This window comes from Symphalangus syndactylus, chromosome 3, assembly GCF_028878055.3.
Source record: "Symphalangus syndactylus isolate Jambi chromosome 3, NHGRI_mSymSyn1-v2.1_pri, whole genome shotgun sequence".
In the NCBI taxonomy this organism is placed as follows: Eukaryota; Metazoa; Chordata; class Mammalia; order Primates; family Hylobatidae; genus Symphalangus; species Symphalangus syndactylus.
In genome coordinates, this window is record NC_072425.2 from 148728359 (window position 1) to 148752928 (window position 24570).

The following is a 24570-nucleotide window of genomic DNA, read 5'->3' on the forward strand; positions in this document are numbered from 1 at the left end:
CCACTCCACAGGAGTGCCACTGGGAGAGGGACAGGCGGCCACAGGCGAGGGGGCCCCTGGGTCTGGTGGCGGAAGGGCTGTGAAGTCCCGCTGCTCCTCCCTGGCCTCTGCTGTAGATCTTTGGATGGTTTCCAGCCCACTCCCACCCCACGTATCCTCCAGCCCCGCTCTCACATCCCCTTGGTGCCGAATGTGTCCTAGCAAAGCAATCCGTGAAAGTATTTTTAAAAGAAAACTCATTTACCACGCAGGCCTCTGGAGCCGTTGATGGAATAGCCCTCCTCTGAATGGAAATAGTGGTGTAATAGCCTCCCCGGGGCTATCATTGCACTGACATTACAGCAGGCTAGTAAACCCCTGAGGGGTGCGACGCGCGCTGCCAGGCAGTTCTCACGTCTGGATGAGGAGCCGCAGATGCCGCGGGGGCGCGCCTGCAGCTCCCCAGGACGGCCACCGGGGGGCACCCGCGCTCCCCGAGCCGCGAGGCTGCCTCCACCGAGCTGGAGAACAGGCCCCCAGGGCAGGAGAGGGTCCCCTCTCAGCGGACTCCAGACAGCGGGGAAAGCAGCCTGCCCGTCCTCCTTCTGTGCCCCTCCTGGGTTTCTGAAAGCGGGTTTCAAAGCAGGGTTGAAAGGAGGTTGGGTAGCACACGCCACTAACTCAGAACAACCTTGTTAATGGTTACTTTGAAAGTCCATGGAAAATGCCTTCCAAACATCAGAATGGGATGGCACATGTCATTTCTCTTTTGGAGAAGTCAGTGAGTTTAGCTCCAAAACCCCAAAGGCTAACGTCCCGGCTCCTCCCTCCGCCTGCTGCTCCCAGGCACACGCAGGGCAGGCTCTTCTCCGGCTGCCTCCTCTGTGCCCCGGGTTGGTCTTGCCCTGCGGCAGCGCCTGGCCTGTCGGCTTCACACCCCCAGTGACTGTCCAGCATCTACGAGGCAGCAGGGCCCAGTTCATGCTGTGAGTTGAGCTTGATGCTGCTTCTTCGGGGTGGGGGTGATGCGTGTGTGGAAGACACCAGCTGCTCCGGAGATCAGACACCCAAATTGTCAGTCCTGCTGTCTGGAGCACCAATTTGAAACAGAAACTAGGACCCTCAGAAAATATGACCATCTTGCAGACCAGTGGGCAGGTGTCCCATCCCCGTCTGAGATGGTGTCACCCCTGCTCAGAAGCCTGTGAAGCCCCACACATTGTAGAGGTGTTTCCTTAGAGCCCTGGTGCGTTCTGCAGGACACACTCTTAGTTAGCTAGTTGGTTTTTAAAAATGCATTTAGTTGGTTTTAATTTTACACGTGCATACCCTTCAGTGAAAACAAGAGCTACCAATAAATTGGGTGTTTGTTTGTTAAGGAAAATCCCTGTAGCCCCCGAGGAAGGCGGGAACTCTCCAAGGATGTCTCCACACCCCGAGCTCTGCTTTTTACTTGCGAGGACCGAGCCCCTTCTCCTGGGAGCCAGTGCACTGCCTGTGGCTCAGCATGAGGCGGCGGGGAGGGCCCAGGACCAGAGCCAGGCAGGAACACAGGTGGCCTGGCAGGGAAGGCTGCTCTGGTCCTGCCTTGCCTCCCCACTCAGTATTGCCCGGCCCCTCAGAAGCTAGCCATGGTAAAAAGGCTTGGCTCAGGAGGGGCTGGAAGGACTGAGAAAGGAGAAGGTTCAGAGCCAGGGCAGAGTGAATCTGTGTCTCTTCTGATCCCAGCACAGGACAAAAGCTCTTTAGAAAAACAACTTTCAGGGGCTTAATTCAAGACTATCTCAGTCCCTAGGCCAGACTCATGAGATTCATCCCCTGGAATTCAATTTCTCCACAAATGTTGCTTTTGGCCCCATTGCCCTGGAAGCACTCATTCCTTTACAGATGTTCTGAGGACAGGTGGAGATGAAGTCGTTTAGGAGGGGCTGGCCAGGCCTGAGCGGCCTTCTAGGAGGATGAAAAACGGAAGGCCAGCAAGGGTGCCATGGATCTTGGGTCCTCTCTGTCCCGTCTCCCCTCCCATACCGCAGGCCTGGACTGCACTCCTCAGAAGGTGGGATCAAGGCTGTTCTCACCCTTCCTGCTGGTAGCTGGCACCCCAGGCCACCTCCTCCCACCCTTGCCACCTGCCAGCCTTCCAGAGAGACTCAGCAATACCAGTTATTATTGGTCGTATACCTATTACCCGGGTGGAGGGATTCTCATTTACACGGTTGGCTCCCTAGTCTACACATGATGAAATTCTGTGGGATAACCTTATGCTGTTGTGTTGGCAATGACAGCAGAGAGGACACGAACCTGGTGGTCTCGCAGGCGGAGACCCATGTTGCTGAATTCATGAGATCTCATGATCACTCGTGATGAGATCAGCACGTCTCTCCCCTCACATGTCTGTCCCTGAGCTCATCTATTTGTGGAACTGGGTAGAGGAGCACACCAAGCTGGCAGAGAAAAGGCCTGGAATCCAGATGAGAGGAGAGAAAGGTATGCTACCCAGTGAGGCTTCCCTGAACACCTTGGTGCAACTCACGCATTCACAGATATTCCATTAGGAATATGAACAAAACTGCCAGAATTCCGGAAATCGAGGGGCAGGCATTCTCCCAGGGGGATGCATGTAGCAGGTAGAGATGTGAACCCCAGTACCATGTGCATGACACACAAACACCCCGAGATTAGATGGACAGAAACCCGGCCCAAGCCAGCCCAGCGTACCTAGTCAGTGCCCGGGGACTGTGGAGAGGCTGCACGGGCTCAGCGCCCACCGACACGGCAGAACCGAAGCACCGAGGGGACTCCACGCTTACCCAGAAGGGAAAGCGTTCTCTGCCCCCAGAAACACACCGTGGACGCTGCCTTGTACCGAAATACAGAACAAACTTCCCGTCTGCAAAATGTCAGAGCGCGGGGAGCGGGGCCTGAGTGCGGGGGAACGGCTGGAAGCAGTGAGAAGCAGCCTGGGGTCCGAGGAAGGCCGGACGTGGGTGCTAAGCGCAGGCCGTGGCCCACATCCTTGGGGAATAACATGGGAGGATTCCTCCTTATAGCTTGGGATCGTGGAGCAGAGCCAGCCCGAGGAACACAGCGGGTGAAGACGGGGCTCGGAAGGAAGGAAGCTGTGTGTCCTGTCCACCCCGTCACTCCTCCATCAGCGCGGAGAGAAATGTCAAGGGGCCGGGGGAGGGGAAGTGGAAGCTGCCTTGGATCAAACCAGGCAGGCGAAGGGGAAATCGTCAGCAAGGGCCCTTGGAGCGGGTGGGGAGCCAGGGGCTTTATCACTCGGCGGGGCCTTGCCCTTTCTGGAAGGATGTGCGGTCTGGGTGGGCGAGTCTCTGACGGCAGAGGATCCGGAGCCTGCCTCACTCTGGAGCCGGGAGCCCTGGGCTGTGCTCTAAGCAAAGCCTGCAGCCCCCGGAGGGCGCACCAGGGGCCCAGGCCACCCCCGGCCCTGCACCCACAGCCTACGGCCCCTCCTCCTGTAGTGCCAGGGCGGTTCCTTCAGTCCTTAACATTCGCAGAACGTAGTTCAGATCCTCAGGCCCAGCAAGCGCCCCTCTGTCGGCGGCCAGGGTCCGCGGGGTGTGGGCCTGGGCCCAAGGCGCTGCCCGGGTGATAAGGCAGCTTCTTCGGCGGCCGCCCCTCTTCTGCCCCATGCACCCAGGGAGTCCACGTCACGAGGAGCTCCGGGTCCAGGCTGGCCGAGCCAAGACCCGCGGGGCGTGGGCAGGCGAGGACCCCACCCCACCTCGCTCCCTCCTGGCCCCCCTCCAAGGCGGTGTCGTCGCCTGGACTCCATCCCCTCGTCTTCCCTGAAAGCCCCCCGCCCGACTTCCCTTCCATGTCCTTCACTGTTTTCTCTCCTCTTTCTCTTCCATGTTGTCTTCTCCTGAATATAAACCCCATAGCGGGTAAAGATCGCAGCCCCAGGGCGCAGCCCCCACGCGGCCCGGCGCCCACCACCCCGCGCTCCCGCTCTTCCCGCCAGGTGGCGCTGGCGCATTCCTTCCGCGGCGCGGGGCTGAGCGAGCGGGGCGGGGCGGGGCTGAGCGAGCGGGGCGGGGCGGGGCTGAGCGAGGGGGGCGGGGCGGGGCGGGGCTGAGCGAGGGGGGCGGGGCGGGGCGGGGCTGAGCGAGAGGGGCGGGGCTGAGGGCAGCAGCCCCGGGGCTAGGAGGGAGGCGGAGCATGCACAGAGCTCTGCCAGGTGCCAGGAGTCTTTCATGTGTCACGTTACTCATTACTCATAACACAAACAAAACAAGAGTGCTGGGCGAGGTAACTATCCTTAGCTTTTCTAAATGAAGAAGTTAAACATTATGGCTTCTGATCGGGAAAAAACAGGGAGCTGGACCCCCTCCTGGATGGGACTGCGGGCAGGCTTGGGAACTGTCATCAAGGCATCCCACATGGCCCCTAGGTAAGCACGAGTGAAAAGTCTCAAAGGGAAGGGAGGAAAAACAGAGGAAAGGGGCAGGGAGTCACAGGCTGACACTTCGCCGTTCTTTACAACCTCGGTCTTTCTCTTGTCCTTCCACTCTGGAGCTTGAAAACTTCCCTCCAGGATTGACTCTGATGCCCCCAGACCCTGCCTACAAGAGGTGCCGCCTCCTATGCAGACCTCTGAGAAGTGCTGGCACAGGGCTTAGCCATCTCCCGGGCAGACCTCTGGGTGATGCTGGCACAGGGCTAGTCCATCTCCCGGGCAGACTTCTGGGTGATGCTGGCACAGGGCTGGTCCGTCTCCCAGGCAGACCTTCAGGTGGTGTTGACACAGGGCTAGTCTATCTCCCATGCAGATCTCTAAGTGATGCTGACACAGGGCTAGCCTATCTCCCATGCAGATCTCTGAGTGTTGCTGACACAGGGCTAGCCTATCTTCCATGCAGACCTCTGGGTGATGCTGGCACAAGGCTAGACCATCTCCCAGGCAGATCTCTAAATAATGCTAGGCCCTTTTTGAAGAAACAGAGAGAGAAAGAGGGGGTAGAGAGGAGATAGAATGAGAGTAGGTAGAGGAAAGAGAGAGCATTTCCATTTTGGCATCTGGACCAAGAAATGCAGCCATATAAAACTTCTTACCTAAGCTTTGATGTGGCATCAGGGATGAAATTGCCTTCCCTAGCTTCATAAAGGATGTCACACAAATGCAGAGAATCAGGCAAGAACCCAAGAAACCGAATCACCCAAACCTCTGTGTGACTCCTTCAGGGCTATAGACCCTGAAAGTAAAGTCGGAGGCAAAATAGGGGTTAAAAAGGAGACTTGATTGACTAGTGATTCCAGGAAGGAATCAAAGGGGTGAATGTCACTGAGCATTCAGGGTTAGTTTCAGATGCTTCAGCCAAGAAATCACATGGCAGGTCATTAAATGAATTTAGCTGGGATTCTGGGTTTTACATTGTGGTTAATTAATCTATGTAAGTATTTATAATGGTAATGGCAGAGCAGGGACCATCAGCCAAGACAAATCATTAGAAGGCGAAGTTGGGCAGCCTGCAGATGGGTTGGGGAGGGGACGGGAGGGGAGGGGTGGGACTGGGAGTTTGGCCTTGCAGGGTATCACTGCGTTCTGGGCGTGGGGGTCAGGGCAGAGGTGGGCTGGGGGAGCTCACAAACAATGCCAGAGCTCAGGAGTCAACACCCTGGGCAGGCTGACTGCGAGTGGGGCAGAGGCTGATTCAGGGGATTGCTTTCCTCTTTCTTAGTTGTTCTGTCTCTGTGAGGGATGAGGAAAAAAATCTCCAGCTGAAAAATGTCACCTTCAACCTGACACTGGAGCCAGAGCATTTACAAATCTGCCTGTCACCATGACAGCCTGACAGATAGCAACCTCAGCCGGGACAGAGTTAAATCGCCACGATAAGTCTTGCAAAAAGTTTTGGCTCTTAAGATTTTTATAATCAAGACAGGTTAAGGAATGGGGGGCATGGCTTCCAAACATGAAGGAGACTCAGGCCCCGTGCCTGCCTTCCCAGGAAATCCAGCAGCTGCAGGATTATCTATTACCTGAGGGGAGGTGACAGGAGAAAATTACCTAGCACCAGCCCCATCTGTTGCTGAGCACCGTTTATTTCACCTTCACTTAATTCACTTGGTTTGTCGTTTTTCCTTTGTCTCAGTGTCATCCACCCAAACCCTACATATATATGCCCTAGTGTTCCCAGCTGGGCATTGTGGCTGCAGAGACAAAGCCTCGGGTATCTTTTCAATGAGCTGCAGTCACTATGGAGTGTCTCTCTCCTCCCCTCTCCGCTGTCATTTCTTCCATAATTGATTGGAAACTGGAAGCGAGAGAGAAGCTGTGATTGCTTTTACAGCCTGGGTCTGCAGGTGGAAGCACATTCCTGTGTTTGACTTCGTCTCTGGAGACCTGTCTCTTTCAGGAAGAGGTGGAAGAGTATTCATGAGGTATAGCAGACTTGTGTCACTAGGAAAGAGATTGCAAAATCTGGGCTCTCACACTATTCTTGGGTGCTTGGTCACCCACCTCTCCCCAACTTTCGTTTTCTCCTCTATCACATGGATCTAACACTTGTTCTTCTCCCTGCCAAGGTTGTTGTGAAGACTAAATGAGATCATACCTGCAGATGCTCACTACATCATATAGAGGCCTATTCAATGAGAACATGCATTTAAAATACTTAATGGTGCCTTGCATAGGAGAACGGTTCAATAAGGACCATTACTCTTAGTGAGAATATAAGTAATAGTGATGACTTGTTACCCTTGCAGCATCTACTCTTCTCTAGTTCCCAAGCTACAGACGATTTTCATTCAACATTTATTCAGTCTCCACGGGCAGCACTGTATTCTGTCTTAGGGCTATGGTGATTTTTAAAAATGCAAACAAAATGCCATTGCTTGGTCTAGAAGCTGAGTCTGGTGGGAAAGGCCTGGGACAGAGTGGGAAGCAGGGCTTAGGTCTGCACCCAGCTCGGAGTAGGGGGAGTTGCCGGAGAAGGCCTGATGGAGAAAGTGACATCCCTCTGGGTTCTGAAGAGCTTGGCCACTTGCTTGGTGGCGGGAAAGGGCGTGCAAGGCTGAAGCGGGAAATGCAGTGAATGCGCTCAGGCAGGATAGGGAGCTGGCCTGGGAACCACGGGCTGGCGGTCCCTCCGAAGGACGGCTCCAGAGCCGAGGCTGGACGTGTGGACAGAGGAGCTCTCGCTGAAGGAGCAGATTTGGTTTTATGCCAAGACCATGAGCTTTGCTGAAGGGCATAAAGGCTTTTAAACAGGATCAGGTGAGCCTCATGATCACTCGGGATTGGGTGGGGCGTGAATGCAGAGGAAAGATCAGCTGACAGTGTAGGAATCTAGAACTCGCAGAGAAACTGCCTGCCGTTGGGACTCGCTCAGCGTCCTCGCAATCTGAATGGGGCCTGGGAAGGGAGAAGCCCCAGCAGAGGGGCAGTCGGGTAGCCATGAAATTGCGACCTGCTGCCACCAGAGGGCAGTGTTGGACGGGCTGGGAGGCGCGCCGCCGCCGGGAAGGTGCAGGAGAGAGCTGTCTGCCAGAGGAAATACACGATGCGTTGTCCTGGACATTCTCACCTTAAAATGTTCTGGGCCACGGACAGGCTGAGGATTTTAGTACCCACCCCCTGCCCTGGAAAGAAAAATCTCTGTGACGAGATATGCACTGGGTTTGTGTGAGAATTCAGAGTGTGGCCTTAGTGTCTTGGCCAGGCACCCAGGTGCTACCTGCACACCTCTGGCTTGGTGTTGGTTTTATTGTGCTTGTCCCATACCTAGCAGCTCCCCCTGAGATGATGTCAAAGGCTGCATTGGGCTAGCTCAGAAAGGTTTCCTGAACGAATGACTTTACACAAACCTTCATGCCGGCACATGTTTTCATACACATTGTCTCACTGAATTTTTAGCATGATCCGATGAGGCACATATTCGGGTTTTATAAATGCAATTCAGAGAAGTTACATGATTTTCCGGGAAATGAGGTAGTCGGGTTTTGATCCAACAGCTTAGACCCTTTCCTCTGTACCCAACAAATCTTCTCAATCTCCTTTGTCCTTTGAAGTGGGGTGTTTTTCTCTTCCACAAGTGTCAAATCTGTGAATAGAGCGTGTTTAGGAGCAATCTCACCTGCATGCCCACCTTGAGAACTACGGGATGGAGCAGCAGGTCACATGGAGAACCAGAAAGAGTGAGCATTTATTGTAACAGAGGTCCTACGTGGACGTTTCCCATGTAATCCTTAAGGCAACCCCATGGGTAGGATTATCATCCCAATATTCCATTGAGGAAAGAGGCTCAGAGAGGCAAACTTTCCCAAAGAAACACAGCTAGTATCTATCAGAGGTCTATGTCCCTTCACACCTGCGCTCTGGACTCTGCTTCTGCCCCGAGAGTGACAGCAGCTGCAGTGTGTGTGCCGCTCGAAGGACAGGGCTGGAGTGCGTGAGAAAAACTGGACGTGTGGTGCAGAAAGGTGCATGTCTAATTATCATTGCAATAAACTAGCTTCTCAACAGAAAGTGCTGTTGACGTGATAGACATGAAAGAACCCACAGCCAAAGGGAGCCCGCCCCTAGGGGAAGGAGGCCGAACTGTACTGGACAAAAAGAGCTATTAGCCTCAGAGAGAACAAATGTCCTTGGCATTACGGGGTGCGGGGTGATGTTGGGTGCTCATTGTTGCGTGATGACTGGAGAAGGATGACACAGCACAGGACGCACCCAGGGAGGCCAGCAGGAAAGAGAGTTGGGTGCAAGCCCAGGAAAGCAGGGCTTGATGGTATGGTTTCGTATGGGAGTCTCAACTTGCTTGAGTTAAGGTTGTCTGGGAGACATGAGTTACACCAGCACCCAGCACCATTACTTACTAGGTTCCAAAGAGGAAGACATATCAAGGTGTAGGGACCTTCCCTTCTGCCCACAAGCCTGGATCAGACCACACAACATTGTGTTTCCATTTTCCATCTGGATTCTGGACTCTTTCCAGAGAGTCATTCTTTCTCTATTAGTCCTTTTGTTTCGTATGCCCTATAGCTAAGTGACCCTCCACTGTACCTAACCTCTCTCAGCCTGATTCTCATGTGATGAATGTGGATGATACTGCTCTCCTAATCTGACTGCTATGAGAAGGGAAAGAATTGGCATAAATAATAGCAATTAGCTCAGGCGATGGCCCATGTTAAAGACAAATAAATGTTGGTTTTATCTCGTTTCACCTTTGTGTCTCAAACAGGCACACACACACACACACACACACACTCACACACAAGGCAAACCACAACCCTTGCCAATAAATCTATGCTAAGTCAGAGTTAACTTAGAAAATCAACATGGTGCAGAGGCTTTTAAAGGACTGACATTCCTTGGGTTATGGAAAACAATAATAATAAATCTTAAGGAATGTCACCTTGCCCCTGGCACTGAAGACAAGAACCCGTTTCGTTAGTGGAATAGCCCTGAGTATATGGAGAAAAGCGACAGAGATGATCTGTTCACAGCAAGGAGAGTGGCAGTTTTTAGACGAAGCCAGCTGGGGGCATGGTGGAATTGCCATGTAATTGTCAGGCTCTTTGCTTATTAATTTCTCAGATTGCCTTTCAAGATAAGGACACAAGGTAAGATAGATGTGAATATAATAAGCACAGAGATTACAGTCATTAAAATTTTAGAATGAACTGGAAAATGTGGACACATCAGTCTGCGGCCAGTCGGATGGGCTTCTCAGAGCCTTTTGGAGACACTGAGGGCCGCTGCCTGTGCCACGAGCGTGGGGCAATTTTGAAAGCCTTACATGATCTACCGCTGCAGCTTCATCCAGGGTACTGTCTCATTGTTTTACATATTGGCTGATTATTTTCCATGCCCAGGACCTTTCGTGACTTTGGAAAATTGTTGGCCCTCCGTTATCTCCTCAAGTATCATGTCTCAGCCCTCCTTCTGAAGCTCCTGTTATGCATGTGTTGGGTCTTCTCACTCTTAACTGCTATTCCATAGTCCCGATTTCTGTGTTTCTGGGTGACTTTCCAGGATTTATCTTCCAGTTCAGTAATTTTATCTTTTCTGACAATGTTTAACCATTCCTTGAGATTTTGAAATTTTCCTGACTTGATTTTTTATTTTCAAAACTCTATATACTAGGAATGTACTTTTTAATGTCCTTTATGTATTTGATTCTTATGTATTTCCACATGAATTCTTGCATAGTCCCTCTTGCGTTATTTGATTACTTGCCATCCACAGGAACCTAAGAAGGTGTGGTTTGTGATTCTTGCTCATGCTCAGTTGTTTTCTCCTGTGTTTGGTAATTTGGACTATGAGAACAACTTCAGGAGGAAAATGTGGGAACTAGAACTTGTGTGTGGCCTGGGAAAGAGCATGTTCCTCCCAAAATAGTTCTATATTTGCCTCTGTCAGGGGCTCCAGGAGTGAATCCACATAGGAAGTATATATCTGAATCCCAAATTCACCTGCAGCACAGACCTGCAATTACACATTCACTGGAGAGACACAGCTGCTTCATCCAGAGCTCAGGTCAAGACAGACAAATTTCTTATTGTCCCCATGTTAATGTTGGAATCTTTTTTCTAATTCAACTTTTAGAGGCTCTCTAAGGTTCCAACCTTATGGAATATTCCACAACCTTCCAGAGTGAAAGTGTCATTCAGTTCCTTGCCTCCGATTCCTGCTACACCCTGGCCACCTGGGACACAGGAACAGAAGGTGTACCCCCCACCCTACCCCAGTGCTCACACACTCACCACTTTATTTCACGACTCCTTTGTGTCCTGGGTCCTTAGAGAATTCCCTTGTTCTATTGCAATCATAATTATCACTAGCGACATCATCATCATCGTGGCTGACGTCGATTGAGCCCTTGTGCTACCTGCGTGCTCTGCTCTAACCACTTTCCGTGAATGCTTCATTTAACCTGCATAACAACACAATGAGGCAGATGCTGTAATTATTCCCATTTTACCGATGAGGGAATTGTGATTTCCTTTAAAAACCAGACATTTCCCATCGGAAAAAAAAAAGTCCTAAAGATTTAGCTAATAGTTTTATAAGAGGAAGAGGAGAAAGCCGAGGAGAAGGATAAGGAGTTCACAAAGGTAAAGGATTTTCCAAGGCATACATGGCGAGTTCACATCAAAGTCAGAACCAGCACCGTCTGTCCTTGCTCTCAGGCCAGTGCCAGGCTTCCCTGTTAGGAGTATTCTTTTCATGAAATTCTACTGATTTCTTACATTGTAGCCCAGATATGATTTGCTGAGGGATATATGAGAGAAAACCTATGGTGTCCTTTCCATAAAGCGTACCTCGACTGCTTTTTTCAAATCTCTCTCTTGCTACTGATCTTTCTAACTTACCTTGATACTGGGAAGTGTGGTCTTTGGAGCCATGGATGGAGAATTAGGGAACTGGGAAACATAAGGGGTGATGGAATTAATTCATTGTATCTTCATTATGGTGGCGACTATTCAGGAATATATGATTGTCAAAATTCATTGCTTATTGTCAAAATTCGTTGACTTGTTCACTTAATATGTGTTCATCTTAATGCTTGTAAGTTACACCTTAACAATGTTAACTAAAGAGGTAATTAAACTCCCACATTGGACAAGGAGGGATCTGGAGCACTGAATCTGCACAGATTCTCTGAGCACAGTCTAGGAGGAGAAGTGGGGCTGAACTATACAGAAGGTGTTGAAATTAGAAATGTACTTTCCAGGAATAAATTAAAAATTGAGTTTTTATCCACCTACAATAATCAGGCACTGTGCCAGTTCCTAGGACTATAAAGAAAACTATCTCTGATATAAGCTTATAATCTAACAGAGAAGACAAAAAGTAGAAAGCTTAAATTCTGCGAGTAAGTGCTATGATAGAGGCAGGAGTGGGTTGCAAAGAGAAGCATCAAATACAGATGAATGGCACAAAAGGCTTTCTGTAGGACATTCATATAGAGCCTGAGAAATCAGGAGAACTCCTCCAGGATCACTAGCTGTATTAGTTCATTCTCATGCTGCTAATAAAGACAAACCAGAGACTGGGTAACTTATAAAGGAAAGAGATTTAATTGACTCACAGTTCAGCAGGGCTGGGAAGGCATCAGGCAGCTTACAATCATGAAGGAAGGGGAAGCAAACATGTCTTTCTCCACATGATGACAGGAAAGAGAAGTGCCAAGCAAAAGGGGGAAAAGCCCCTTATAGAACCATCAGATCTCATGAGAACAGCATGAGGGTAACCGCCCCCATGATTAAATTACCTCCCACCAGGTCCCTCCCACTACACCTGGAGATTATGGGAACTACAATTCAAGATGAGATTTGGGTGGGGACACAGCCAAACCATATCACTAGCCAAAGCAGCAGGTGTGTGGTGTGTGTGTGTGTGTGTGTGTGTGTGTGTGTGTGTGTGTGTGTATTCAGTATCTTGAACTAGACCAATGCTCTTCAAGATCTCTTGACCATGTAGAAGCCAGGATAACACATTTAGCTGGAAGCTAATTGTGAAGCTGGGAAATTATGCATGTATAGTGATGTTGGGCACAAACACATGTTATGTTCAGGTAATAAGCAGAGCATTTTGGGCTCCTTTCTTTAGGAGTTGTCTAATTTTACTTCATTTGTTATTTCTGATTATATTGGTTACCAGCCAAAAAATTGTCTTTCTTGGCCAGAGACTCAATGCTTTATTCTAAGTGTAAGGAAAATCCTTCCTTTTGTTGAAACTTCAGAAACTTTCTAATTACCTGCCTTTATTCAATACGTCAAAATCAATTGTATGCCTGTGATAATGTTTGCATCCTAACACTCTCTTCTCCTCATTCCACACTTTCTCTTGAAGAGATCCCCCTTTCTCCCATAGTTTTAGTTACCTATAAGTTCACAACTGTTCATTCCATATCTCTCGCCAAGATCTGCCTTTTTAGCTCCACTTGACCCAGTTGCTTACTGGGTCATTATGATCTTCTAGCTTCATGATGACCTAGTTGTTTATTGGGTTACGATAATGGCAAAGACTTACACTGTGCTTACTGTGTGCCAGGCACATATTAATTCATTTAATCCTTACAGCAACCCTTTCAGGAAGGTGCTAGTATTGTATAGCATCCTGTTGGATGCCTTCCAGGCACCTCATACTCAGTGTGTGCAGAGCTGATGTAACCCTTATTCCCCTGAAACCTGCAACTCAACCTTCTGTACTTCATATTTTATTGACACCATCTTTTAACCAGGTGCTCAAACATGAAACCTAGACATTGTTCTTGACCTTTTCCATATGCAACCAATAATTTATCACCAAAACTTTTCCCTTCAACTTTTCTTAGAAGTAGCATCCTGTAGTGGCTGCAGGTTTTGTCTCTGGAGTCAGACGGCTTAGATGTGAATCCTGGTTCTGCCATTTAATAGCTGTGAGTCCTTACAGAAGTTTCTTAAAGTTTCTGAACTCTAGTTTTCTTGTGATAATTAAATGAGTTAAAACATGTAATATGTTTAGGACAGTGCTTGGGACAAAGTAATAAAATATTTCTTTGTCTTTCTCAGTTTCCAGTTGGTGGACAGTACAATATACTAAAAGAGCAAAAAGCAACAAGGGTTTTGCTAAAGAACAAAGCAATTGGTGACATACAGACCTGGGATTATGTCAATTTTTTACCACCTACTATATGCATGACTTGGGCAAGCTGGTGAATCCACTGAGCCTGGTTTCTTTATATATAAAATAAAGATAATACCACCTACCCACAGGGCTATTGCCAGGAATAAATGAGAAACTGTATGTAAATCACCTAGAACCATGCCTGGCATATGAGGACAGTATATGTTATTCCTTTTCTCCTCCAATCACTGGTCTTGAATTCCCTCATCTACTACTAAGAAGGAAATAATTAGCTGCTCTAGAAGCAACTGGACGTGGTGGATGGGCCAAAAGAAGGGAGCCACTCAATGCATTTGTCAGTTTTGCCAGGAACTACAGGATCCAGAGGCAGGGGCAGGGATTCTGCCTCTGCCATCCCTAGCTCTCTAGCTTTATAAATCACGGCTTATGTGTTTATTCTTCACCAATGTCCAATACTCATATTTCTGGAAAAGTATATTCCTCAACCTTACCATCCTCATTACAGCAAGTAGTGGGCTCCTCAATGCTGAGGGCCTTGTTATTTCTTCATTTAATGGTGTGTCCATGGGGTCCTAGGGCATGAGGGCCTAGATAAATGCAAGGCTGTCTCTACTCCATCAGATGGAAGGCCAGGAAAGCCAAGGGAGGGGTGGAAATAGGGGGTAGAGGAGTAGATGTGTCATGGATGGACTCCAGTGCAAAATGAAAACGTACAACCCTGGTTTTAAAATTATCAAGTATTTTATGACGGCAATAGCAGAGCATTAAACCAAACATGGGCCCTTCTGAGCTTGAGGCCCTATGCAACCGTGTGTATCAGACAACCATGGCTCCTGTCCTTGGTGGGAAACACATGGCTCCCTTTCCCACAGTGTCCTGCTGTCTTCTCTCAGATGCTCACAAATAGCCCAAACCACCCTCAGACACGACTTTGTCTTCTTTCCTCTCTACTCAACTTGGACATTAGGAGATTACCTTATGAATCAGAGTTCCTGACACCACATCTTCCATCTCACCTTCACCAGGGATCAGCCCACACTTGGAACTCCTGATCTATCAGGGTCTGCTTTTCCAATGAGCATTACTCCTTCTCTCTAAAAAGAAAAAAAATATGGTAGTGATGAAGTGTCGATTCTTAAAAGTCAACATATAGTGAGTGCTAGTTTAATTCCACATAAATTGCTTTTAGCATAAATTCCTATTTCATCTTTAAAATGATCTCATCATCACAACAGTAGCTACTGTAATAACTCCGTCTTACACATAACATACATATTTGGAGAGATCCAGCCTCTTGTCCAAGGTCACACAACGAGCAGGTGGTGGCATTGGGTTTAGAACTCACTCTCCGCTCTCGACTCCTGAGTGAGGGAAGAGTGCCCAGAGCGTGGAGAGGCGCATCATGGGATGAAACAGAGAGCAGCAGCAACAGAAAAACAGGAAGAAATGAACCATCTCTCTAATAGAAAGATGAAATACTATCAAGATACCATGTTTTCCCAAGTGACTATTGTTTTAAGGCAATTTTAAAAAAATAGTAATAATTTTGTTTGGTTTTGTTGGAATGGCTTTCTGAGAGAATAGTGTTGATTTTTAGCTACAGGCAAGAAAACTGTAAAATAGAAAAATAATACAGGATAGGACGAATAGCCCTGGCTGTTTTGAAACATTTCACAAAGCTGCAATGATATAAACGGTGAGTTTTAGGCATAAGAGTTGATAGATTGATGTGTATAACAGAATAGATTGCCCTGAAACACTCTTATACAATATTGGATTTTTTTGTATGAATATGACAATTTGAGAAATCAGTTAGGGGAGAAGGGGACAGTCATAATTGTTGTAGCAATCACTGATTAACTGTTAGTGAAAAATCTATATATATCCCAACTCTTGGATTTTAGTTGGATTATAGAGAAGAAAGTAGAAAAGCAAAGCCATGAACATTAGAAGTATTGAGTTAGGACGAATAAGTTCTGGTGTTCTATTTCACAACAAAGCTGAGTGTACTTCATAATTATGCGTTGTATATTTCAAACTAGCCAAAAGACAGTATGTAAAATACTCTCTTCACAAAGAGACGATGAACATTTTAGGTGATTGATATGTTAATTACATTGATTTTATGACTCCAGAATATATACATGTATCATAATACCACCACTTTGTATCCCATAAATATATACAATGATTGTTTTTCAATTAAACGTTTTTAAAAATGTAGAAGTAAATACAAATAAATATACATCAGGATTTTGGAAGGAGAAAATCTGTGTGTGCCCAAAGCAATGACATAAATAATGGATGAAAGACTGATGAATTTGGCTGCATTAAGATCAAATCTCTCTGAATGTCAAACATCATAAAATTTAAAACAGTTATGTCAACCAGATGGCAGAACAGGAAATCCCAGCTCTTGTCTCCTCACAGAAACACTGCTTGGAACAATGAACTCACAAAAATACTTTCGCAGGAGCCAAAGAATCCAGATGAGAGGCCACAGCACCTTGGTGGAGCACAGAAATAAGAAAAGCTTCATTGAAGAGAGTAAGAAGGAGTTTCACATTACTGATGTCACCACCCCCCAAAGGCCGCTCAGCCTAGTGTGAAGAAAGATAGCCTTGCATGAGGGGAAGAAAGCGAAGTGAGTAGACTACTTTGCTGCAGACCCAACACCAGGACAGCTCCAGTGAACCCCAATTCCAGGTCTATAGCCCCAGTCCCCAGGCCTGCCTCGATGGCCCCGGGCTCCAGACCCACTTCCATACCAAGCCAGCCCCCACAGCTCCAGCCTCTAGGGTTGCATCCACAGAACCAGGCTTTAGACCCACTTCAGCACCCAACCAGCACTAGTGACTTCAGACTCCAGGTTGGCTCATGTGGTTCCAGGCTTTAGGCCAGCCCTTACAACCCCTGGTTCCAAGCTGGTTTATATTGACTTAGGACCCCTGAGGACTCAAAGCCTAGGATAACTCAAGCACCAGGCTGGTTCCCACAGAACCTGGCTCTAGGTTCATCTCCATAGACCGAGTCTCCAGGCCCATACCAGGGGACCCCAGTGCCAGGCCAGCTTTTGTGGATTCAGAATGGAGTCCCACAGCTGTGGACTCAAGCCTCAGGCTCATCCATGGGGACCAAGGCTCTAGTCTTGCCCTCACAGCTCCAGGCACTGGGCTGGCTCCTGTGGGCCCAAGTTCCAGGCTCATTCATCCACTGACCCAGACACAGGCCCCTCCAGCATGAGGACTTCAATAGCAAGCCTCACTATGGACCTCATTAGATGGCCCTACCCAAAATCTCTGTAGAAGCTGGCTGGTGAAGGACTTTACATAACAAGGCAATATGTAAAAACTGGAAAAGATGCCTATATTTTTAAAATGCAGATACCAGTGCAAAGCCAAAAGGATCACGAATAGTCAGGAGAACATGACATGACCAAAGGAACAAAATGAAACACTAGTAATGGACCACAGAGAAATGGAGATCTATAAGCTTCCTGACAAAGCATTTAAAATAATAATCTTAAAGAAGTGCAATGAGCTACAAAGAACACAAAAAGATAACTAAAAATCCGGAAAATAACACTTGAACAAAATAATAAGTTCAACAAAAAGAAACCATTTTAGACAGAAATCTGGAGATGAAGAACATAATGACTGAACTGAAAAGTTCCATAGAGAACTTCAACAACAGATTTGATAAAGCAGAAAGGAGAATCAGTGAGCTCAAAGACAGGTCATTTTAAATTACCCAGTCAGAAGAATAAAGAGAAAAAAAGGTTGAAAAACAGTGACAAAAGCCTCTAGGACTTACAGGACACAATCAAGGAACCAATATACACATTATGGGAGTTTTAGAAGGATCAGAGAAAGAGAATAGGGCAGCAAGGTCATTTAAAGACATAATGACAAAAAACTTCCAACATCTGGAGAGGGAAGTGAACATCCAAATCCATGATTCCAAAACAACCCCAAATAGATTAAACAGAAAGAGACTGTCATGAGGCACATTATAGTTAAATTTGAAAAAGTCAAAAACCTAGAAAATTTTGGAAGCAGCAAGAACAAAGTGACTTGTATTCAAGGGAAACTTCCCCATAAGACTATCAGCAGATTCTCAGCAGAAATCTTGCAGGTAAGGAGAGAGGGGATGATATATTCAAAGTGCTAAAAGGAAAAACACTGTCAAGCAAGAATACTTCACTCAGCAAAGCTATCCTATACAAATGTAAAAGACAAGACTTACCCAGACAAATGAAAGCTGAGGACACTCAACACCACTAGGTTTGCCTTTCAAGAAATGCTCAAATGAGTTCTTCAGGTTGAAATGAAAGGACACTAACAATATGAATGAATAAAACTCGTTATAAAGGTAAGATTCAGAATACTACAATACTGTAATGATGGTGTATAAGTTACCTCTAACTCTGCTATAGAAGTTAAAAGATAAAATCATTAACCATAGCTACAATAATTTGTTTTAAAATACACAATATAAAAAAGACATAAATTGTCACATCAATAACATATAATGTGGGAAGAAGAGAAGTTAAAGTGTAGAATTTATGTATGCAGTTTAAGTTAGGTTGTTTTCAGATTAAAATAGATTTATAACTATAAGATATTTTATAGAAGCCTCATGATAACCACAAGGAAAAAACCTGTGTGAGATACACGAAAAAGAAAGTAATTAAAGCATACTATTACTACAAAAAAAATCAAATCACAGAGGAAGACAGAAAGAGAGGAAGAAAGGAGAACAATGCAGTCAGAAAACAATTAACAAAATAGCCAGAACAAGTCCTTATCTATCAATAATTACTTTAAATGTAAATGGATTAAAATCTCAAATCAAAAGGCATATAATGACTGAACGAATTATAAAAGAAGATACAACTGCATGCTACCTTTAAGAGACTCATATTAGCTTTAAGGACAGATGTAGGCAGAGAGTGGAGGAATAGAAGAAGATAATCCATGCAGATGGTAGCCCAACGAGAATAGGAGTGGCTACACTTACACTGGAAAAAATAGACTTTAAGTCAAAAATTGTCAGAAGAGACAAGAAAAAGGCCATTATATAATGATAAAGGGATCAATTCATGAAGAGGATATAACAATTTTAAATATGGATGTGCCCAGTATTGGAGCACCTAGATACATAAACATTAACAAAACAAAAAGGAGAAATAGACAGCAATGCCATAATGGTAAGGGACTCAAATACCTCATTTACAATAATGTATAGATCACTCAGACAGAAAAATCAATAAGAAAACAATGGATTTGAGCAACATAATAGATTAAAGGGATCCTAACCTAAAAATCTTAAAGAACATTCCATCCAACAGCAGCAAAATACATACTATTTTCAAGTGCACATATGACATTCTCCAGGATCGATCATATACTAGGCCTTCAATCAAGTCTTAAACAACTTAAGATTTAAATTTTATCAAGTATCTTTTATAACCATAATGGTATGAAACTAGAAATCAGTGACAGGAGGAAAATTGGAAAATTTACAAATATGTAGAAATTAAACAACCCATTTCTGAACAATTAATGTATCAAGGAAGAAATAAAAGGGGAAATTTTTTAAAATCTTAAAACAAACAAACATGAAAACACAACATACCAAAACACATAGCATGCAGCAAGAGTAATCATTTTTATATTACTTTATTTTTAACTGACATAATAATTGTATACATTTATGAGGTACAATGTGATGTTGTGATATATGTACACATTGTGAGATGATTGAATCAAGCTAATTAACATATTTTAACCTCACTACTTATCTTTTCTTTGTGATGATGACTTTTAAATTTTACTTTTTAATGACTTCGAAATATACATTTTATTAACTATAGTCACCATGCTATGTAATAGATCACTAAAACGTAATTCTTCTGCGTAAATGAAATATTCTTCCTGTTGAACTAAAACTTTCAATACTTTGGCCAACATCTCCCCTTACTCCATCACCCCACCCCTGAGTCCCTCAAAACTACTATTCTACTCTTTACAAGTTCAACTTTTTAAGATTCCACATGCAGTAAGATCATGCAGTATTTGTCTTTCTGTGCCTGGCTTATTTAACTTAGCATAACGTCCTTCAGGTTCATTCATATTGTTACGAATGAAGAATTTCCCCTTTTTAAAGGCTGAATAGTATTTCATTGTGTGCATATGTCACATTTTCTTTCTTCATTCATCCATTGATGGACACTTAGTTGCTTCCGTATCTTGATTACTATGAATAATTCTGCAAAGAACGTTGACATTGCAGTTATCTCTTCAATATACTAATGTCAATTCCTGTGGATATAGTCCTAGAAGTAGAATTGGTGGATCATATTGTAATTTTATTTTTAGTTTTGAAAGGGACCTCAATATTGTTTTTATAATGGTTATACTAATTAACATTTCCACTGACAGTGTTCAAGTGTTCTCTTTTCTACACATTCTTTCCAGCACTGTTTGTCTTTTATTTTTTTAATAAATCATTCTAACAGGTCTGAGCATTTGCTTTTGACAAAATTCAATATCTCTTCATTATAAAAACGTCTCAGTAAATTAGGTACAGAAAGAATGTACTTCAACATAATAAAGATTATAGGTGACAAGTACACAGCTAACATCATACTCAATGGTGAAAAGCTGAAAACTTTTCCTCTAAGATCATGAAGAGGACAGGATGCCTACTGCCACCACTTCTACTCAATGTAGTATTGAAAGTTTTAGACAGAGCAATTAGGCAAGAAAAATAAATAAAAAGCATCCAAGTTGAAAAAGAAGTAAAATTGCCTCTCTTTGTATTGAAGGGATTTTATACAGAGGAAACTCTAAAGACTGACTCTACCAAAAAAGCTGGTAAGACTAATATTTGAATTCACTGAAGTTACAGGCCACAAAATCAACACACAAAAATTAGTGAGAACTAACAATAAGCTATCTGCAAAATAAATTAATTAAGAAAACAATCAATGTGGGTAAATATTTTAAGCAATATAACAAACCATTAATACCCTTAATATATAAAGAAATTCCTAAATAAATAAGAAAAAACATAAATTATTCAATAGTAAAATAAACTGAAAATATGAAGAGCTAGTTAAAAATATATGAATGTTTAAGAAACATAACAAACTTCTAATCACTTTTTATCAAGTAAATTAATATAAAATTTAGATGGGCCTCCGCTTGTTTCATGAATTGGTAAAGGTTAGAAAAATATTGACTTCATTTTGGCAGTAAGTATTCCTAAACCTCAACATTAGAGATGTAAGACAAAAAGCAATTTGGCTGCATGAAACAAATATATTAAAATATACCTGTGTTCCTATCAATAGGATTATTTCCTAGAGTGATTAAAAAATAACTGAGAAAAATATTTTTGTAAAAGACTGTTTATTGTAGTGTTTTAGGAAATAGAAAAATAGTGGAAGCAACCTAAATACCCAAGAGAATGATTATACACAGTCAATATAATACAAATCATGAGATAACTGAAATTTACACATTTCATTTATTCATGAAAAATATTTTGAGGGCCTTCTATATGTTTTCATGGGCATACACCCTGAAATACCAATGAACCAAACAACAAAAGTCTTTGCTCTTCAGAAGCTTGCATTTTCGCTGGGAGAAAATGGTAAGAAGCATAACGTAAGCCCCAAATTCTAGCAAATGTTGAGAGATGATAAATGCTAAGAAGAAAACTATGTCTGGGTAGGTGATGGGGCAGAGCAGGGAATGAGGAGGTGGGGTTGCAATTTTAAAGTGAATTGTAACTGTCCTCACTTGGAGGTGTCCTTTGAACAAATGCGTGAAAGCAACAATGGAGCAAGTTTTGTGGGGAGAGAAGAAAACATTCTATATAGGGGATAAAAGGTGCAAAGTTCTCTTTGCAAATAGGAGCATTGCTGGTGTGTTCAAGAACAGGAAAGAGGTCAATGTGGCTGGTACAGAGTGAGCAGCAGGGAAGGACAGGATAATAAAAGTAAGATGGGGAGGAGGGAACAGTGGTAACTACCTAAGTGTGGGGTTGTGGAGGCCGTTCTAGAAACTTCTGCTTTTACTCTAGGTAAATGGAAATCTATTGGCAGCTTCTGAGCAGAGGAATGACATGAAATGACTCATGTTGTAAGCAGATTCCTGTGGTTGCACTGGTGTTTGTAGGCTCCAGCGGGCAAGAATGGAAGCAGGAAGACTTGTTAGGAGGCTATTTTGCAATAATGCAAGAAATAAATGAAAGTGGAAGCAGTAGAGGTGACAAGACAGGATTAGTCTGAATGCAAAGGCAACAAGATTTCCTGATGGATTGGTTGTCAGATGTAAAAATAAGGTAGGAGTCAAGATTAACCTAAAAGTTTTTGGCCTTCGCTCTTGAAAGGATGGAGTTGGATAACAGAGATGAGGAAAACCTTGGTTAGGGAAGACCAGCAGTCATTTCTGGACATGTTAACTTCAAGATGTCTGCTAGCCTTGTTGATTAGACAGTTGCAGCTTAGGGCAGGTGTCTTGCACAGGATTGACCAACTTGAGAGTTATCAGTATATAAATAGTGTTTAAAGCCATAAACCTTGAATAAGATCCTAAAATGGAGCGAATATAGATACAAAAGAGAGTTCGCCCAAGGTGTGAGGCTTAGGCACTCCAGCACTGCCAGGAAGGAGGGAAGAAGAGAAATCTGCAAAGAGGTCGAGAGGAAAAAGTCCTGGTGATGGAAGGGAAAAATAAGACAAAACAGAAGAGTGTGGTATCCTGGAGGCTAAAGGAAGAGAGTGTACTGTAAAGAGGAAATGCTTAACAGTGCAGAATGCTGCCACTAAGTCCAGTGTGATGACTGAGAACTGCACACTGGATTAGCAATGCAGAGGTCATTTTGACCTTGACAAGAACACTGTGAGTGCACTGATGGGGGTCAAAGAGGGGGTGGAGCAGAAAGCCATGAGAGACAGAAAGGCTGAACAAACCCATTCACTGGTGTCAAGATACCAGATTCTTTCACCAACTCAGGACAACTCTCAACTCTGTCTATGGCCTCTATCTTCTGCTTTCCCTAGATCACTCTTGTCAGCATACAAATATTCTACCATTTCTCTTATCGATTTTTCAAAACTACTTAATGACATGGAAAAATGCCCATGATATCTTGTTGTATGCAGTGCATAACACCAAGAATATTTAAGGTGATGCCACCGTCCCCACCAACAAAAGCCTCACCAAGCGGTCCATGCTCCCCATGGCTGAAGACAGTAGGGGTGGGGAGGAAAGAGTTGCTCTCCCAGAGTCTTCTCTGGCTCTAGTTTTTCTCCAGCTCTGTACTGAAATCTTATTATTGGTTTTGATTCTGGTAGTTATTTTATTTCTGTTGTGATATCTACTCAAACATGAGAGTCAGTCCCTTGCCTTTAATTCACTAATGGAGTGGTTTTCAAAGTGTAATACCCAAACCAGCACCATTAACAGCAACTGAGGAGTTGTAAAAAATGCAAACTCTCTGGTTCCACCCAAGATTCAGTGAATCAGAAACTCTTGGGTTGGGACACAGAGTCTGCGGTTTGCAAGCCTTTGGAGTCATTCCGATTCACTACTCCAAACTCTCCACAAATGCAAAGCTGTGCTAGGTAGGAAATGTTTTCATAGAGGCATTTGTGGGTTACCTAGAAGGATCACACCTCATCGCACCCTGCAAACAACTAAAACATGATGGATCGACATTCCTCCTCATAGAAATGCCTTTTCCCTGCCCCTGTCCCCACCAAGGAGTATTTCTGGCTACTGCACTGGTTCCCTTCTCTCCAAGGCCTCCTTCTTTTCCCCTTCTTCTCTCTCCTTATTCTCTCAAAAAGGAATGTTTCCAATTGTCTTTGAAAGAGCAATTTAGTTGCACATAACCTTTGTTGTCTTTTCACTTTACAATGCTTGTACCCTCAAGAACATCCTCCAAATAAAGACAAACAATTCTTAAGAGGAGGAGTGCTCCTGTTAGCTGTCAGAACTACCTTCTAGGATACTTCTGTGTATATATTTATAGAGCTAAATATGTGTATGTGTACACATACACTAGAGATAAATAGAAATCATCATATGTATACACATATGTATTAATAAAATGAAATGTGAGCAGTTACCCACAACTAGTGGGATAATAGATGGCTTAGGTTTTCTTCCCCTTCTCTTCCTACTTCTTTGCATTTTCCAAATTTCCTGCAGTAGATACATTTTACTCATAGAGACAAGTGATTTTTTTTTTTTTTTTAAAGACAGGATCTCACTCTGTCACTCAGGCTGGAGTGCATTGGCACAGTCTCAGCTCAAGTGATCCTCCCACCTCAGCCTCCCAAGTAGTTGGGACTACAGATGCATGCCACCACACCAGCCTAATTTTTGTATTTTTTGTAGAGACGGGGTTTTTCCATATTGCCCGGTATGTCTCAAACTCCTGAGTTCAAACAATCTGCCCACCTCAGGCTCCCAAATTGCTGGGAGCCATGGTGCCTGGCCAAGAAAAGTGAAAACCAAGGAAGAAAGAAAGCAGGAAGGAAGAAAAAGAATGAAAAAGAAGGAAGGAAGAAGTAGAGAAAAGAAAACAGCAGCAAGCCAGCAACCGAGAGGGAGACCTGGTTGGTCAGGGCTGGAGGTCGCAGGACTGCTCATGGTGATGTGTATGTCCCCAGTATTGTGTCTCACCCTCTGCTGCTGCCAGGTGTCTCCACAGAACAACATAAGGCTAGGAATTTAGTCTCTCACTGTAGGGAAAACAAGGATGTCATGCTATACACCGGGTGTGTAATGATAAAGAAATGCAAATTTTTAGAGCAACGAAACAGAAAAATGGTTAAGTACATGTTCTAAATATAAACTACACAATGCCACAATACAAGTAAAAGAAAAGGAAGGAAAACATAACAATCTGGTGAGGTACAAAGGGTCTTGTTGTCCCTTAACTGCGATGAAGTTCTCTCTCCAACCATTTCC

The 24570-nt window shown here is 44.7% G+C and overlaps 1 protein-coding gene across 11 annotated transcripts in view; it reads left to right on the forward strand.

Moving 5' to 3' along the window:
- Positions 1 to 24570, forward strand: part of NTM (neurotrimin) — a 971166-nt gene that overhangs the window by 320744 nt on the left and 625852 nt on the right. Inside the window, exon 1 of one of the 11 annotated variants that reach the window (XM_063635681.1) lies at positions 4378 to 4396. The exons of the other annotated variants lie outside the window; for them this stretch is intronic. The gene's annotated coding sequence lies outside the window, so the exon portion shown is untranslated. Of the gene's footprint in view, positions 1 to 4377; positions 4397 to 24570 lie in introns of those variants that run through there. 11 annotated transcript variants of the gene reach the window in all.